The sequence below is a fragment of the Pipra filicauda genome, unplaced genomic scaffold (assembly GCF_003945595.2).
Source record: "Pipra filicauda isolate LSUMZ 115617 unplaced genomic scaffold, ASM394559v2 scaffold36_size6622888_pilon, whole genome shotgun sequence".
Taxonomy (NCBI): domain Eukaryota; kingdom Metazoa; phylum Chordata; class Aves; order Passeriformes; family Pipridae; genus Pipra; species Pipra filicauda.
In genome coordinates, this window is record NW_024104498.1 from 269958 (window position 1) to 287559 (window position 17602).

The 17602-nt window shown below is 40.6% G+C and overlaps 1 long non-coding RNA gene across 1 annotated transcript in view; it reads left to right on the top strand.

The window, feature by feature from the left end:
- The first annotated feature begins 6481 nt into the window (after positions 1-6481).
- LOC114000084 overlaps positions 6482-17602 on the top strand; it is a 144039-nt gene continuing 132918 nt past the window's right edge. Inside the window, exon 1 of the long non-coding RNA XR_005564833.1 lies at positions 6482-6609. This is a non-coding gene — a long non-coding RNA (uncharacterized LOC114000084). The remainder of the gene's footprint in view (positions 6610-17602) is intronic.

Below are 17602 nucleotides of genomic sequence, written 5' to 3' on the forward strand. Positions count from 1 at the left end.
TTCACTGTGAGTTCCTTCATACCTCTTCTTGAGACACCGGGGTTGATTTTTACTATGAATATAAAAGAGCTAAATTTGTATCTCATGGGGATAATTTTTTTTTCAGTAAGAACTCGTTTGTCTTGAAAATGTCCATGTATATCATATCTGATGTATGTTTTATTTATTGACAGTGAAATTACTGCCAGACACTTGATAACACCACAGTCCACGTGCTTAGAAGGTTAAAAGGCACTTTGCTGGCTGGAATTTGCTGTTTGTTTCTAACTGATTTACTGTCACTCCCAAGACAAAAAGATAGGTACTAGTGCCAATTTTTGGTGATGATAATTCTATTGAAACTAGCAAATAATTTTTTGTGGGCTTAGCAAACAATCACCAGGTGAGATTATTTCTACAAGTATTCAGGTTAGGACCAATTTCTAGAGACTAATGGCTCCATGGGCTCTCCAGTCTTATTTTGGCTTGCCCTGGTACTAAAGTGTATTCTTTCCTTTAAAATTGCAGGGAAATCTTAGGTACTGACCTTCTGTCATGGGGCATATCTGATGATGGAATTAATAAATTTGTCAAGAATATTTTCCGCAATGTATTCAGCCATTGTCAGCTCTTAGAAATAAATAAATGGATCATATTAATAATAAAATTATTAGCTTAGTAGGTGGTAAATTTATTCTGCTACTCTGACTTTAACGTGCTGGTCTTTTAACTTGGGTGACTCCTGAGGCCCCTTAGAGATAATGCTGTCAAGCATTATGTGTCTGTAAAGAATGAGGTGCTGGGGGAGTCACTTTGTCAGCACTGAGGCTGCGTTAGGGACCGTGCTCTGAAAATGGCTTCAGCTGGAAATTTGGAAGTGATGTCATGGGAGACATGAGATGTTCTAAGGGAGCAGCACTGCATGTTGCATTCCAGCCTGAGGGGAACAAATGGCCAGCATGAGCTTGAAAGTGGGCTGGGAAAGCTGAGCTGCTCCTTCAGACAGGATCTCCATCTAGTCAGACATACTCTATCACTTCTCTACGTGGTGACTGTTAAACCCAACTAAATCTAATTCAAATGAAGAAAAATTAATCAAGTAATTACAACTAATAAGACTTTTCATATTCTGTTGACAAAATTGTATTAAATATTCTCTCTTCTCTGCACTCCTACGTTTTTTGGAAGAGTTGTATATTAGAAATGGTGCATTTTTACTAGGTATTATATCTAATCATATTAGATAAATTATCTAGTTTCTTTACTCTAAATTTTATTTTTCTTGTCTGACGGAACAGCCCTTACCTTACTTTTCAGTAGCACCAGAATATATTGTTGTCCTGTGTCTTTTTTTGTGATGGAGTGGCAGAATTGAGGATTCAAAAAAGATAGAGTGCTCAGGTCCACAGAAATACATTATGAAAATTGGGAAAGTGTAGTATAAGGTAATGCTAGAATGTAAAAAAAAGAGGATAATATATTAATATAAAATAATAGGAAATTATATTTGGCCCTGTATTTATGACTCTGCATGTTGCTAGTTAGTTCCATTGTGGCTTTTGTTCTCTGCATTTTCTTTATCTCTCAGATTATTTCAGAGCAAATTTTCTTTTGCAATGAAGAGCCTGTGATTTATACAGCAATTCATAGGTCCAACAGCAAAACATCTTGAGAGGATAATGATTTCTTTATATTCATACTGGAAAGCTCTGTTGAACTTTCTGTTTGCATTGGAATAATCTTTCATATCAAATTATAAGTACAATTTAGGAAAAAAAGTTATTCTGCATTTTGGGAAATCACATACTTCTTGTGGGATTTAAGACTCCAATTGAAAGCAAAGGATATAAGTGAATTTTTGCCCTTAGAAGACCAAGCTTAATGTACCAGCGTGAAATGTGTTGTGGTGTGTTGATCCTGTGTTCATAGTGATGGTTGAAATTGCTTCCAGTTGGGACTCAAACATGTAATGCCAAACCAGGCAGTAGTGATTGAAGCAAGTATTGAATGTGAATTACACAACAGATATCAAAGCTTTATTTGCATTATGTTTATTTGTAACCACAAACACAGGACTTCGCAACAACAAAAAAAAAAGGTTAAAAACAAAGCAGCAGACACGTTTTCTGGGATTCACACACATCTGTATTAACTGTACCCTCTTGTATTTATAAGTTAAAATAAATTCTCTGTCAGTTTTAAAACAATGGTGATAAAGCTCAGAGCTACCAGAATAAGGCATCATGTCTTGATAAAACATTTTTCTACCCTGCAGTTTCCCAGTGAACAGATGACAACTATATTTAGTAGAGCTGCGTCTTTATTTCCCAGTTTTAGTCAAGAAATTGGACAAGGACAGGGAAACACAGGTTGAAAGCTTAGAGTAATTCAGTCCTTACCTTTGCCTCTGAAATCTTGCTAGTCTTTGATTGCCGTCTCATAGTATTTGAACTCCTCACTTAGGAAATTAGATGTAGTAGAGCAAATTGAAGGCAGGTGCAGCTACTTATCATGTACAGACACAGGCACCTCTTTGCTGAAAACATGCAAATCAAATTTGGAGTAATAGTACTGGCTCTGCAAACCATGGGATCAGTTAGATGTTTGACAAGGAAGAATACATGCTCGTGACATGACTTGACCCGTGTTCCAAGGGCAGCGTCGGGACCATAATTCTACTTGGTGGAGCCATAGATCAATGAGAAGATGGGCTCATAAAGAAATTGTGTCAGGCAAGGTCATCTTCCTCTTGTCTCACTTCCTGGCCATAGAAAATGCGACTCATAAAATGTTCACTGCACATGCTCTTTAAATGTCTCTGTGAGCAAAGGAGACTGATGGCTGAAAAATTAATCACAGCAGTTTACTCAATGAATAAATGCTTAATAAATCTTGCTGCTTATAGGCTAACCATGAACAAATAGCAAAGTATTTAAAGTTAGTCTTTATTTGATATTTTATGAATAATTTTAATAATAGCAAATCCATTGCTGTCCCAATGCTTCCCATTCTGTGCTCATGCAGGACTGAAGATTACTTGTGAGTGAAATGTCTCATTGATTCCCTTCAGAGCCAGTGTAACATCTGCACTCAGGTGGGATCAGTGTTGGAGTGTTGGGATGGCTCTGGGGTGTGCAGGACCCAGAGTGCTGCTGCAGGGACTGAGCCCAGCTGGGGAGTGCTGGAGCAGCAGCAGGACGTGGCACTGGGGTGTGCCAGGGTGCCCCAGCAGCAGGACACGGCACTGGGGTGTGCCAGGGTGCCCCAGCAGCAGGACACGGCACTGGGGTGTGCCAGGGTGCCCCCTGCTCTGCCCCGCTGCAGTGGGGCTGTGGACTCTGGGTGAGGGGCTCTGCTGGGGCAGCCTCGGGACCAGCAGAGTGGCTGGGGGAGAGCCGAGCAGGAAGGCTCTTTAGTTCAGGTGGGGGTTGGAAGGCTCTTTAGTTCAGGTGGGGGTTGGAAGGCTCTTTAGTTCAGGTGGGGTTTGGAAGGCTCTTTAGTTCAGGTGGGGTTTGGAAGGCTCTTTAGTTCAGGTGGAGTTTGGAAGGCTCTTTAGTTCAGGTGGGGGTTGGAAGGCTCTTTAGTTCAGGTGGGGTTTGGCCCTGGAGGCTCCTTCCCAGGAAACATGTGCAGGCCTTGCCTTTGGAAGGCCACGCAGAAGAGTTTAAACTTGTTTGTGTTTTGCTGCACCCTTGAGAACGTGTGTCTGTGTCCCACTGGATTTTTATTTGTGGCAGCTCCGGCTGGAGGGTTTGGAAATTCGGTTTTGTTTTCCCTTCTAAAATACAGTGGAGAGTTATGTATGCAGGTTTAAAATCAATTTTAATTCCACATATTTTGATTTTTTAACATCTAGAGTTGTCTCCCTGATGCAATATAGTTGGTGGGCTTCTGTTCCAGCCTGCAAGAGCAGTGGCCAGGCAGGGCAGAGAGCAGCACCGTGCCTGGGCATTGAGGAAGGCCAACTTCTTCTTTCCTCTCTGTTCTTTAGGCTTCACTTCAGAAGTACTCAACTCAGTCTGGTGTGACTGAAAATAAGTAAATCTAATTGAATAAAAACATAATAATGCCATCAAATATTTTCTTTGCTAACATAATCCTCCACATGCATCATAAAATCAAACCCCTCCTTCAGGTGTTCTCATAAAATTAGAAGGGCTACTTCAGCACCCATCTTTACATTTTTGTTATACAGCAGATTTCAGGGTCTCCAGTAGGTAAATAATACATGATAAAATCTACTGAAGTTATGGAACCCTTGACTAGTACTTTTCTTTAAATATTAAACATTATTTTTGAAGTTGTTTGAACTATGTACAGTTTCACACAACAATTTTCCTGTTAGAAGGGAAATATGCCATCCTCAGCCAGTTTTTTGTTTGATGTCCACGAATACTAATACTATGTAGAAGCTCTTATTAACTGAAGTAGTTCAGAATAAACTGTATGCAAGTTCTGTAATTATTAAATTCTGAGTGAAGGAAAAAATTTTGAGCTGGAGTTGCAAACTTTCTGCTTGTTACTTGCTAATGCAACTCTCAAAATCATCTGCGGGGTTCTTTTTTTCATTTCAAGGAGGCTTAGGCACCCCCAAAATTAAGCATTTTAAAAATAAACAGACAAATATGCAGTTTTTTATTACATTTTGAAAAAAATTCCCAACTACAAAGCTTCATTTGATATTGCTGAAAGGACATTGAGGCTTTCTCTGTTTCCCTACCTGGCAGTCTGTCTTGGCCTCTGATATTTGAGGGTAAGTTCTTCTGGAAAACAGAGTTAGGAAAAAAAAAGTGCTATAAAGAAAGTTTCCATAAGATATGTGGCTTAATAAAAGCTTCATTTCAGCAGAGTGGTACAGCAAACACATGCTGGGCCTCCAACCATCCCCTGTCTCTGAATGCTTCAGTGACACAGTCGTTTAACTCAGGGGTTTTATGTGCATCCAGCAGAGGCTGTCTATTATATTGATTTCAGAAATTTCCTATTACAATATTAAATTTCTGTGTCAGATCTAAATGGTTGGCTCTTCAGCCATTTGTCAGACAAAATTCTTATTCTTTGGAAACTGGAAAAACTCCAGAGCATAGTTTATTCATAGTTTGGAGCTGGATTTGTTATTAGTTATATTTATAATGAACTTACATTATTTATACACTGAGATTTATGGAAAACAGATTAATGAATGAATGGGGGTGGGGGAGGGTTGCCATCCCAAATGTAGCCTAAAGCCTTGGCTGGATGCAGTACATAGTGAAAACCAAGTTATTTTGTCAGATTTTCATAAAATTAGGCTGAGTGCCAGCTATGGGGAATATGGAATACTTTGTTTCAGAAAAATGAAAGAGGGATTGATTTAACTGATGGGAAGAAAGATAGCTATTTAATGAGACTGCAGATCCACCATAATGGGATATTTGTATGCATACTGATAGATTTAACAACTATTAATGTGTTCTCTGTGGCATGAGCGTTGCAGTTATGGTTCAGAATGCATTTATTTTTCTGTGCTGGTTGCTGACCTCCCATCTTACACAAGATTCATTCCATATGCCAGTTGGGTGGTGCTCAGATGCAGCACTGCTTGGGCACTGTAAATACATGCAGAGTGTAGGAGAAGCAAGTCAGTGGAGTCAGTGTTGGGGGGTCCAGTCCTAATGAAATTTGGGCTGCTGTGCTGAAATCCCCGAGGGAAATGCTGTGTAAGTCCCAGACTGTGCCAGTGTGTGTGTGAAGTTTTCATCACTGCTCCTGGGATACACAGGGCAAAAGAAGAATCATCCCACAAGGGCTACAGCCCATTATAAACAGGCCTGCACTCCCTCCCTCCCATAGTTTGGCAGGTAAAGCTGACCCAGAAATGCTTTGAAATCAGGCTGTTGCAAGTGTCCTTGTTGCTGAGTGGAGTGTGTGCAGTAGGGGTTGTACATACACCCACTAGTAACAGAACTAAAACCTGGAAAAGAACATGGTTTGGGATTTTTATCATAGAAAATAATGACTTGATTAATGTGTTCTTGCCTTTGAAGCCAACCACAGAGAATAGCAATTAGGTGATGCAAAGGAAAAAGCAAACTCTTGGGCAGGAGACAGCTGGGATGGAGGAGGAGTGTGCAACAGTTACCCTGGGCTCAGCCCAGTACCTTGGCAGTGACATGCACACCACCCAGCTTTAGATAGCTCTGTGAAATTAATCCAAGAACAGAAATGAGATTTTGATTTCCAACACAATAATTAATGATAACAAGGTTAAGGGAGCACAGATACACCTAATACATTTTTTTGTTTTGTTTTAATAAATGATGATTCCAGTTTCCAAGCTGTTGGAACAACTTTGAGAAACGCGAAGTCAGTAAAACCAGCTGGTGAGGAGGCCTCTGTCATTGGAATTATGAACAGGACATGAAATATGTGTGACTATCATCATCTGCCTCTGATGTGTATGTTGCTGTACTTTTTCTCTATTTAGACTAAGTTTTTATAAATTATTTTTTCAACAGACACAGTATGAACAAAAAGGTTCCTTCATCCCAGTTCCTTCGCTGGCTCTTCCCTGACCAATCACAGAGAATCAGTGAGTTAGATGGGAGCAATGGGAAGTCAAACCTTTTTGACTAGAAGGAATGGACACAGGTAAAAAGCCCTAATATGAATCTCTACCTTAAGTCAAATTTATTGAAAAAACACTGACAAACTTTATAAGAGACCATTTGATATCAAATGAAAGTATGATTAATTTGCATTATTTTAAGAATAAATTAACGGAAGTATTTGTGCAACTTTATTATAGACATTTGAAATTAATCTTTTGGTAAAGCACTTTTAATTCTCCTCTGTTCTCATTATTTTGGCTGCTCTCCCCCTCTGTGCCTCCTTGGCCTAGAAATGGCTTGCAGAGTCTATTCTTTTGCTGCTGCTGTTCTGGTGAGTGGTACATTTGCTGCCTCACTTGTACAGTCTCTTCACAGCTCTTTTCATAACCAGTTCAATTATAGCGTGCCCAGATTTTTTTTTCCTTGAGTGTATTTCTAATTTTGGAACTTTCAGTCCCCAGCCAGTAGAGTAATGAAGACTCCTAGGTCTTGTAAGTGATATTCAGAGTAAAAGAGTTAGCTAGTTATTTTATGTATTCACTGTGGGCAGAAGCTCATCCCACGCCAAAGGCCTGTGAAAGGCCCGTCATTCCCAAAGCCCCCAGGGCCTCATTCGTCACTTCATTTTATGTCAGTGCAAATCACACTGGAGAAATACTGTGCATCAGTGAATTTAATTCAAATACTAAGTCTTTCCTGAGAGGACTTTATATGGGTCAAGCACAAGGAAAAATGGGGAAACAAATTGTACCCTGTGAACCTCGGTCCAGAGTGGTGTTTCTGCATTGCTGGCCTGGACTGACAGGGACTGCTATACTGGGCCACCTGCACAGAAATTTGGGTCACTACATGTTTAATGGAGAATCTCCGACCTATTTCTAGCCTTTAACGCTGAGAAATGTTGGTCCTTGAAGGCCTGAGGATGAGAAACATCCTCTGTGGTGCATGAAGGTGGAGAAACCCCTTTCATGCTCTTTTATTAGCCCTCCATTTAATTCATCATTAATCAAGATGAACAGTAAACTTAAAGTATATCCTATGTGTAGCCTTTATTGACACCAGCATGCAAACCAGCTCTTGGAGTGAGGGGTGACTATTTTAGGTGCACCCACAGACCACTTTAGCTATTGATAGTAATATTTTTAAATTATTTTGCACAGACTGCAGTAGACAAGAATTTGGTCATATGGAAAGTTGCAGTATTGCTATAGCAACACTGTTTACTGAATGTTCTGATTAAGGGAAATGAATGGCAGAAAAATGTAACGGAGCTATGGATCAACAGTTTAAATAAATCTAAATAAAATAATAAGCGGCAACAGCAAACTGACACAGATAATGAATGTTTTAGTACCTCTAAAGTAATTCAGAGTAGTACCTCTAAAGTAATTTGGCTTTGCGAAGATCGAAATCCCTTCATTGAAGGTTGTGACATGTGAGCAGGAATGTATGATCAAAACTTGTTGATGTCAAGGCTTTACAAGAAGTCTCTTGCAGTTCTGAGTGGACCTTGCAATGTTTTATAAGCTGAATGGAAAGATGTTACTTTTCTCTTCCCTAAATATTTTTATAGTTGTTGCAGAATATCTTGATAATTTGCATTGAATGATGTGCTGCAGTGGAGGGTGAGCTTTCCAATGCAGCTGAAGTTTGTGGCAGTGTTTGTGTCAGAGCTGGACCGAGCGATGTGCAGGACACAGCTCCCGGGAGTAACCCAGAGTGTGTCTGCACAGTGCTGTCACTGCAGCCTGGGGCTCAAGGCAGGGCAGTTCTCAGGCAGGTACCAGCTAATGCTCCAAGGGGATATATAGGAAGAAAGAATAAACTCCATTTTAAAAAAAACAACTGAAATAGAAAATCTAGAAATAGGAAAAGTCTATAATCAAACAGGTATATGAGGGGATTTAAATCTTCCAACAAAATGGGCAGAGGAGATTCCTGACAATTCTATTTAATGAGTTGGTTCTGAGGTAAGGACTGTCACAGGAGCCATTGGGAACATGTGGAAACGAGAGAGTGTCTATGAACTGAGTGCACTGGAGTTTAGCAGCCATACAGAATGTTAGAATCCCCTTTACTGGCTGTGTGGGAGACCTGCAGGAAGGCACTGTCTGCTGAAAAGAGAAAGAAGGAAACTCAGAAAACAGGAGCTGCCAAAATAACATCAGGATTTTTAGATTTCCCAAGAGTCAGAAAGACTCAAGGCTCTATGGGGTAGTTTGGGAAATGTAGCCCGACTGAGTCTTCAAATTACCCTCTCTCCTCTAATTAAGAAAACTAAGAGTAACACAACAATAGATAAATTTGGGCAGATGTTAAAAGCTAGGGAAAAAAACTACCATTACTTTGGCATGGAAATAAATGACCATCTGTATATTAGCAAGAACTTATGTCACTCATTTCAAGACCAGCAAAGAAAACACAGAATGTAGAACTTAGTTGCCCCTTCCTTGAAAATCTGTTGCATGTACTCATATTTAATATGAAACTTAGGGACTATTTTGCCAATTAACACCCTCCTCCTTAATCTAAGACAAACATCTGAACATTCTTTATGTAAAGCTGTCCTGCCTAACACTGTGCTGAGAATGCAGCAAATACATAAAAGACTAATTGCAAAATCCTGTTTGGGTGAGACTTAACAATTAAAAGCACCAAATAATACAAAATGTGTGTACACAATCTGCAATAACCACTAATTGTTGATAATTTTCTTCTATGTTTGATTCAGTGAAAAATTAGTTCCCATAAGGACAGTCACCACTAACTTTTGTGGCTAATAGTTCTTTTAATGGTCGAGGTGATGCCACTCCTTCAGAGGTAGAGTGGACCAGATGTTTTTGTTACCTGAGAAGAACCTGTGAAAGGCACACGTGTCTCGATGGGGTGAAGTTCTGAGAGGTGTAGAAAAGCAGGAACCTTTTGGTGCTGATTTTCTCAGAAAGGGTTTGCTTGAGCTCCTGCAGCATCTTGGAGGTCAGTACTGCTCCTCAGAACTTAGACAGACAGGGATCTCTGGTGCTGGAGGGGCTGGGCCGGTCCTGGTGGCCAGAGGCAGGAGGTGTCCAAGGAGCACAGGCTGCAGTGCCAGTCCCACACCCTGGCACCTGCAGGGCTTTGGGGCACAGAGCTCTGCAAGCCCAGGTGTGATAAATCTTCCTGTGCCTGGGAAGGCCCTGCTTTCATGCTCTCGTTAAGCAGCAGTATCAGAGAAATCTTGCATTATTTTTGCAAATCCGTAATTCTGGAGCCATATAGGAAGTATTTCACCTCTGGAAGCAATAACCAAACGGACTCTTTCTGTCATACGAGTGCCTTTATTAAAAAGGTGGTATTCTAACATTATTACTCTCTCTCCCACTGCATCTTAGTTGTCAGGGAAGGTGAATTGAACCCTTCTTTAAAGTAGAGTCCTGCACAGCTGTATATTCCTATGGTCTAGCATACTGGGAGGTGAACTGACTGGAATTCCTTAGAAAGCCCGTTGCTCTGGTCAGTTCATTCCTATTCAGGTGGATGGAGCTGTGACATAAAGCTGACTTTGCAGCACTTACAGGGAAGAACAAGAATGCTCAGAGTGATTAGCAGGGCAAACCAAGCAGGGCATGGCCACGGCCACAGGCTCAGGGTGCCTCTGGTGGGGAGGGTCACAGGGAGGAGTCAGCCCCAGGATGTGAGTGTGAGCTTTGTTCATGGGGCAGAGCTCTGCTTTGCTTTGTGGGTCTTTTAACATCATAACCACTGTGTTTACTGGGATGATAAAAGAATCCTCCCCTTCCCCCTTGTCTTTCTTGGTTAACCTCTTTCAGAAAAGCCTTAATTTTTATCAGAAAGAGAGCAATTTCCAATGTGGTAAGAATTATCCTAAATCCCAGCTTTTAGCAGTTCTCTGTTTTTGGTTTTATAGAATGTTTTTCTGTGTCCACATAAATGATGAAATGGAACTGCTATTTAAACTGAGAAGAAAAATCTTATTTCTTAAAACAGTTAAAGGCTTAGTCTCAGTGAATCAAAAAAAAGTAGAAATCTTATTTTTCATTCTATTCTCTCACTTGCTTTTCCTGCTGCTCCTCATTACCCAGATTGCTGAACTCTTATTTGATGATAGAAGTATCCGTGACCTCACCAAAACAATTTTTGTTAACTCAAATCATTATCTTGTGACACAAAGTCTGAGACACATCTGCCATTGCTCATATTCTGGGTCACCCTGCAAACATCTGATTATGATTTGATAAGTAAAACCATTCCTCCAGTAAATTTTTGACAAAAAGGCTATGAAGAAAGCTGGACAAAACCGTGGAATTCAGCTGCTTTGTAACCACCTTTTTGTGGTAGATTATGGTACTAAAGAAGAGCCAATCCGTTAAAAAACAAATAAGAAACAAACAACTTCTTAAAGAATGAGTCTCTATTTTATTAGTAAAAGTAATGTTAGAATGTTTGTAAAGATATTCTGTGATTAGTTTTCCCCTTGACAAAGCAGCAATTTAATATACCAACTGCTTTCTCCTTGTGAGTGAATAGGATGATGGGGGCATTTCCTGATCCTCTTTAAGAGTGGTTCCCTTAGTTCAAATAAGTCCTATCAGGTTTAATAAAAAAAAATCAATCAGTATAACCTGCATATGTATTTCTAGAAATTTACCGTATTCTCAAGCAGAATTTTATTCCATGTATTTTTCCTGAGAGCTGGTCTCCTCAGACATCCTTATGCTGTTAATTTGGCTTCTTATGCTTCTCCAGCCTCCTAAATATACATCCTCTGGATGATTTTGTCTCTTCACTTACCTTAATTTCCTTTTGTGTTAGCGTTTTTGTTCCCAGGAATGTGAATAGCTGTAGGTAGCAGGGCTGGGGTCTCATATTCCTTGTACATGCCTCTTGTTTGTGAGCAGAGCGTGTGAAAGACGTTTTCCATGGAATGAATGTGTGTGTTGTGAACTGCAAGTAAGGATTTCCGTGTTAGGTGTCCTTTATTCTGAAAGCTTGGGATCTCTTTACGGTGCCTTTCAGTATTTTTGTACAAGAAATCCACGCTCAGGTGCGTTGTCTCAGATTTTCTAAGTGTGCAAATACATGGTGTACTTGAAAAACACATGCAAACCATCAGTTCATTGAGAAGAGTTGTGTGTTTAATTGCTATGAATTAGTTATTAGAGGAGTGTTTGTGGCTTGGGTGACTCTGTCCCTTTGCATATTAATGAGTCCATAGGTGCAGCCCAGCAGATATAGGCACAGCAGAGTTATGTGTGTTAGTGTGGAGCTGCAGAGGGGTTTGTTTGTTTGGGCAGTTCTCATTCTCCTCTGCTGTGATGGGGAGGTATCAGCAAGCACTCAGTACCTGCAAAATGCCTCCAGTGGCAGTTTTTCCGTGGGACTCACTACCTCTTTGCAGGTCTGTTGAATCCTTTCCACAGCCAGCACACTGCTGCTGGAGCTGAGGGGAAGCATTTTTACAGGCTTGCTGCAGACTTTTATTACAGCTGTGACACCAGATTGATGGACTGTTTCCATCTTGTTCTCTGTCAATTGTGCACTGAAAAGAGAACTGACAATGTGATGGATGCATGATAGTGTCACAGTAGAGAGAGCTACTGCAATAACAGTGCTTTAAACCCTAAAGTGCCTTTAACCTCATGCAGTTGCCTTTAATTTATTTTAATCTAAAACCTAACAGAATCTAACACCACAGAATAGAGAGATGGGGAGGATAGTGGGTTTTTAAAGCCACGTGAGAAAAGGACGACAGTCATTCTTGGAGGTCCAATTAGGGCAATTCTGTGCTTTAAAGGAAGAAGTCCTCCAGGAAGCTTTCAAAAGAGCGAATATTGTTATGCTCTAGACAAAGTCAAAGGTTACCCTGGCTAGAAAGAAGATGTACTTTCCACTGAGGGAGAAGGGGAAGAAGGGCTTGCTCTGTCACAGCAGGGAATACCCAGGTCTTGCCTGAGGAACAGGATGAACTTGCCAGGGAGCAGGCTTTTGGAGGCCGTGTCAAAAGGAATACTCTCTGAGACAAGCCAGCGTTTCCTTTGAACACGTAAAGGTTTAAGGTTTATTTACTGTTTCAAAGAACTAGTGGTGTCTTCTCTAGAGAGATGAGAGAAAGTAAGAGGGAATACTTGCAGTGCTGTTTTAACCTTTGAAATGCCATCAGTGATTTGATGATGGCTGATTTCTCAGCACAAAGGGAGAGAGAGAGCAGGGCCCAGGCCAGCTGCCAGGATGTGTGAACAGTGTGTACAGACGTGTGCCAGGGTGGTGTGTGCAGTGTGTACAGTGTGTACAGTGTGTGTAGTCTGTACAGTGTGTACAGACGTGTGCCAGGATGGTGTGTGCAGTGTGTGCAGTGTGTACAGTGTGTGCAGTGTGTGCAGTGTGTACAGACGTGTGCCAGGATGGTGTGTGCAGTGTGTACAGTGTGTGCAGTGTGTGCAGTGTGTACAGACGTGTACCAGGGTGGTGTGTGCAGTGTGTACAGTGTGTACAGTGTGTGCAGTGTGTGCAGTGTGTACAGACGTGTACCAGGGTGGTGTGTGCAGTGTGTACAGTGTGTACAGTGTGTACAGTGTGTACAGACGTGTGCCAGGATGGTGTGTGCAGTGTGTACAGTGTGTGCAGTGTGTACAGTGTGTACAGACGTGTGCCAGGGTGGTGTGTGCAGTGTGTGCAGTGTGTACAGTGTGTACAGTGTGTGCAGTGTGTACAGTGTGTACAGACGTGTGCCAGGGTGGTGTGTGCAGTGTGTACAGTGTGTACAGTGTGTGCAGTGTGTACAGTGTGTACAGACGTGTGCCAGGGTGGTGTGTGCAGTGTGTGCAGTGTGTGCAGTGTGTACAGTGTGTACAGACGTGTGCCAGGGTGGTGTGTGCAGTGTGTGCAGTGTGTACAGTGTGTGCAGTGTGTGCAGTGTGTACAGTGTGTACAGTGTGTACAGACGTGTGCCAGGATGGTGTGTGCAGTGTGTACAGTGTGTACAGTGTGTGCAGTGTGTGCAGTGTGTGCAGTGTGTACAGTGTGTACAGACGTGTGCCAGGATGGTGTGTGCAGTGTGTACAGTGTGTACAGTGTGTGCAGTGTGTGCAGTGTGTACAGTGTGTACAGTGTGTGCAGTGTGTACAGTGTGTACAGACGTGTACCAGGGTGGTGTGTGCAGTGTGTGCAGTGTGTACAGATGGTGTGAGCAGTCCTGCTGTGCCTCCCATGTGCTGTGTCAGGGGCAGGGGGGGGAAGGTGCTCGTCTGGGACTGGCAGGAGGGGGTGGCTGCACAGGGGCTCCAGTGGAGATGTTCAGCTCTCCACCTCACACCTCCTGTTACCCCAGTGTTGAGAGGAGATAAACCAGGACCAGGCTGATGGAGAACAAAACCTGTTCAATTAACAACAGCCTACCAGGGAGATTCCAGAGGCTTATTGCTGTCTAACCAGCTGCACTATTTAATGTCTCTCTTTGTTACCGTTTCAGAGCACGTTGTTCTGGGGTGTGATTCTCAGAGTCAGTTGCTAGAACAGAGCCAATGCTACAAGACAGTGCTACTTGAATTTTTAAACTGATTTTTTTTTTTACTTTTTTATTGTTCTTTTGACATAGTTGATGCTTTTATTTTGGGGCAAAATTTCCCCTTTGCTGAAAGACGGTGTGACAATGATCTCTAACAGGAAGGGCAGAGGAAGTGGCCAGTTTGAAGTGAATGCTGGGGATGATTTAACAATGGAGAATGTGAGCATATGCTGAAAATTTCACTCTGAGGGTCTCTAATCGGACAACTAAAATCTAGTGTGAGTGGCATATTTAGTCAAAATCTTCTTGACTGATTTTTATTTTGTATATGGAATAAATTTCATATGCATACAGTCAACACCATAAGGATTTGATACTGCTGATTAATACAGTTTGGTAGATATTTTTGATTTATTTGTGACCAGCTGATAGATGCAGAAGACCATGAATTAATTGGGTTTGCTGATGATTAAAGATTGTTAACTTAAATTCTTAAGGTCTTTTAGGATCACATCCTATAATTATTTGTAGAACAAGCAGAGTTTTCTAATAAAAATATACTTGATGGCCTATTGTTTGGAGATGACCACAGAATAAACACGGATTTTACCCATATGGGTGGACTGTTTGAGTGCCAGTTGACCGTGTTCAGTTCTGGTTTCAGTAGATTCAGTTCAGCTGAAGTGAGTAGAACTGTACCTGCTTTTATCAAACCTGTACTTACCATGGCATGACTAAGTACACAGATGCCTTAAATAAAAGATGAGATGCACATCCAGAGTCTTTGAATAATATTGACAAAAAGTGGAATCGATCTTGGACCTCGTTGATGTTGAAGTGAGATCTTGAAGTCATGCAGGGATCATAAGCCTTTGATAGCACAGTTAATAAAGGAACAGAGGGTAATGAATCTTAGTCTCTCAGAGCTGGTGACATGGAAAACAAAGCTAAAAGTACAGCTACTAAAGTAGTGTGAATCTTCAAATCCTCAAAGCATTTTTTCTTTCTGGATCATACTCCTATGGTATAAATTGGCCAAGGTTTTTTTTTAACCCAGAGGACTACCAGAAATCCTTTCAGTTGTGGATTACTAGAGGAAGCCTTGTCACAACATCTAGGATTTTATTTGATAATGAAGATTTTCATATATATACAGTTTCAGGATTAGAATAAAGCTATTCCCCTGAGCAAGTATTTTCATTTGTCTGGATGGTTTCCCTTATTTCTGCTTCTTTAATTTAAGTGTAATGCCTTTGATATTGTAACGGGATACAGTCGGATGCTGTGATCCATTTTAAATGAGATTCCATAAAGGACTCATAGTCTTTTACTTTCCCAGAAGTTACTTGTTCTGTTTTTTTCTGTATGGTATGGTATTTATTGAACAATTATAAACATGTTCTGTGTCAACATTCAAAACAATAAAATGTTAATAGGCAGGGAATGAAAGAAGTGCTGAGTCATTAGCTAGAGAGAAAAACATAACAAAAATTACCTCAATTAACAGATGAAAAGGGAATATAAGGAAACCTCTAGACTAATAATGTATTAAAACCAACAGAGTTTTAATACTTACTTAGCCAGCCTAAGCCAAAGTGAGCTGGTATAGTACCACTGAAGTCAGGAGCAATACTACAGTGTACACTGAGAGACAAACTGAACCCTTGTTCATGAAGGGAGGATTTCATATAATCCTAGTTCACCCTAATCTGAGTTTTGTGGGTATGAGTTTTAATGGATAGGATAAGACCAGCTCTACAGGAAATACTGTCTCACTGAGAAACTACATATTCTTTCCACACACTCTTCTTATGGTCCCGGGGGCTGCTGTGCAGCCTGTACCTGCACCAGCAGTAATGAGTGGAACTCACCTGTTGGTTCAATTCTTCTCACTCCTTTGGGATTTATCTTCTGGAATATGCTTTGCATTCTAAGAGTTGTCTTTAGCATTTTAATTTCAAGTACATGGCAATGATAAACAATGCTCAGATGATAGGAATACTGATACAGGTTAAGTTTAACTCTGTGGTTTTTGGCCTGCAAGATTTTTTTTTTCTCTAGATTTAACTGTTTGTAAGCACTTCTGTATTTAAATTATTGATGAACTACCTTGGTTTATCTCAGCAGTTCTTTATGATTTGTCGGGGAGGATAAACTGCACCTGACTATACCTGCCTCGTACTGACTTCTTGCTTATAGAGAATTCTCCATGTCCTTGGATATCTGGCATTCGGGAGAAGGAGTGTAAATCCCTCCATAATTAGGCAGGAAAAAATTAAAAATCATCCAGTCAACCTGGAATTGATGTACCCAAGAAGTCTCGTAGCTTCTAGACACCAAAATTTTCAAGGGAGGGGACCTGTTTGCTGAGTTAACTGTTCACAAGGAGGAGTCAAAAAATTACTTTCACCCTTGCTGTGGAAATTTGACCAAAGTTAGCACTGGATGTGTTGAGAGAGAAAAATAAGTCACTAAACAGTTTGGTAGTTTGAATGTGTGTTTGTGGCTCCTAGACACAGAACTCTGCTAAGCAGTGTGTTATTAATGTGAGTTTTGAACAGAAATTGGGTTGCTTTTTCTAATTGTCAGAGTCCAAGTAATAAAAATTGAAAATTACACTACAGAAGAGATTGAGATACTTGAGTTCTTAAAGGAACATAGGTTGTTTTTTTGTTCCAAAAAGATAGACTCTAAAGAATAACCTTCTCTTGAAGAGAAAATTGAGTCTTGTGTGCACTAAGGAGTCTAGTGCAGTCTAGGACAGAGGGAGTCAGATCGGTTTGCTGAGGGAAGGGATGTTTACTACATATGTAAATGGAGGACTTTAGCTTTGTTCAAACAGTAAGCAGATCATCAATGATAGATAAGGAGTAGTTATCAAGGACAGATCGAGAGTCATTTACAGTGTAAATTCAGCTGGCACTATTTTTCTAGTCCTGTGCCAGCCGAGGTTCCTGTGCTGCCCCAGTGAGCTGCTGCCCAACTCACAGTCTTGATTAATTTTCCTTCAGTTTTCAATACTCAAAGTTACAGGGTGAAAAAATATGAGTCAAACTTTTGTTTCCTTTGTATAAGCAGAATTTGACTGTATCTAAAAAGCTTCTGTTGAAGTGTGGTAAAAATGTTTTGTAATAAGTATATTCCACTTTAGCCCTGTGGAATCAGACATGGTTGGAAAAGCATGGGGTAGCCTGAAAGCAAAGGGGAAGAAAAATTAGTCTGCATCACTGTGGAAGCCCCTTTAATTGTTAATTGGCTTATGTGTTCAAGATCCCTCTGTCTAATCCATAAATCAACAGCAAAAGAAACTTTGTTGTAATATTGTGCTGTATTTGCCTAAAAGCAATTCCAAAATGATCTCTAGAATTAGTAGCTGCATCACTTAGTTACTTCAAAGCTTGGTGGCTTTTTTTTTGTTCCACAGATTGCAGTGCAAAGAATTGCATCTGCCTGCTCAAGAATACAGAGAGAATCTATTTTTAAAAAATATTTTAAAACATAGAGAGGATGCTATTCTTTATGTTGCTGC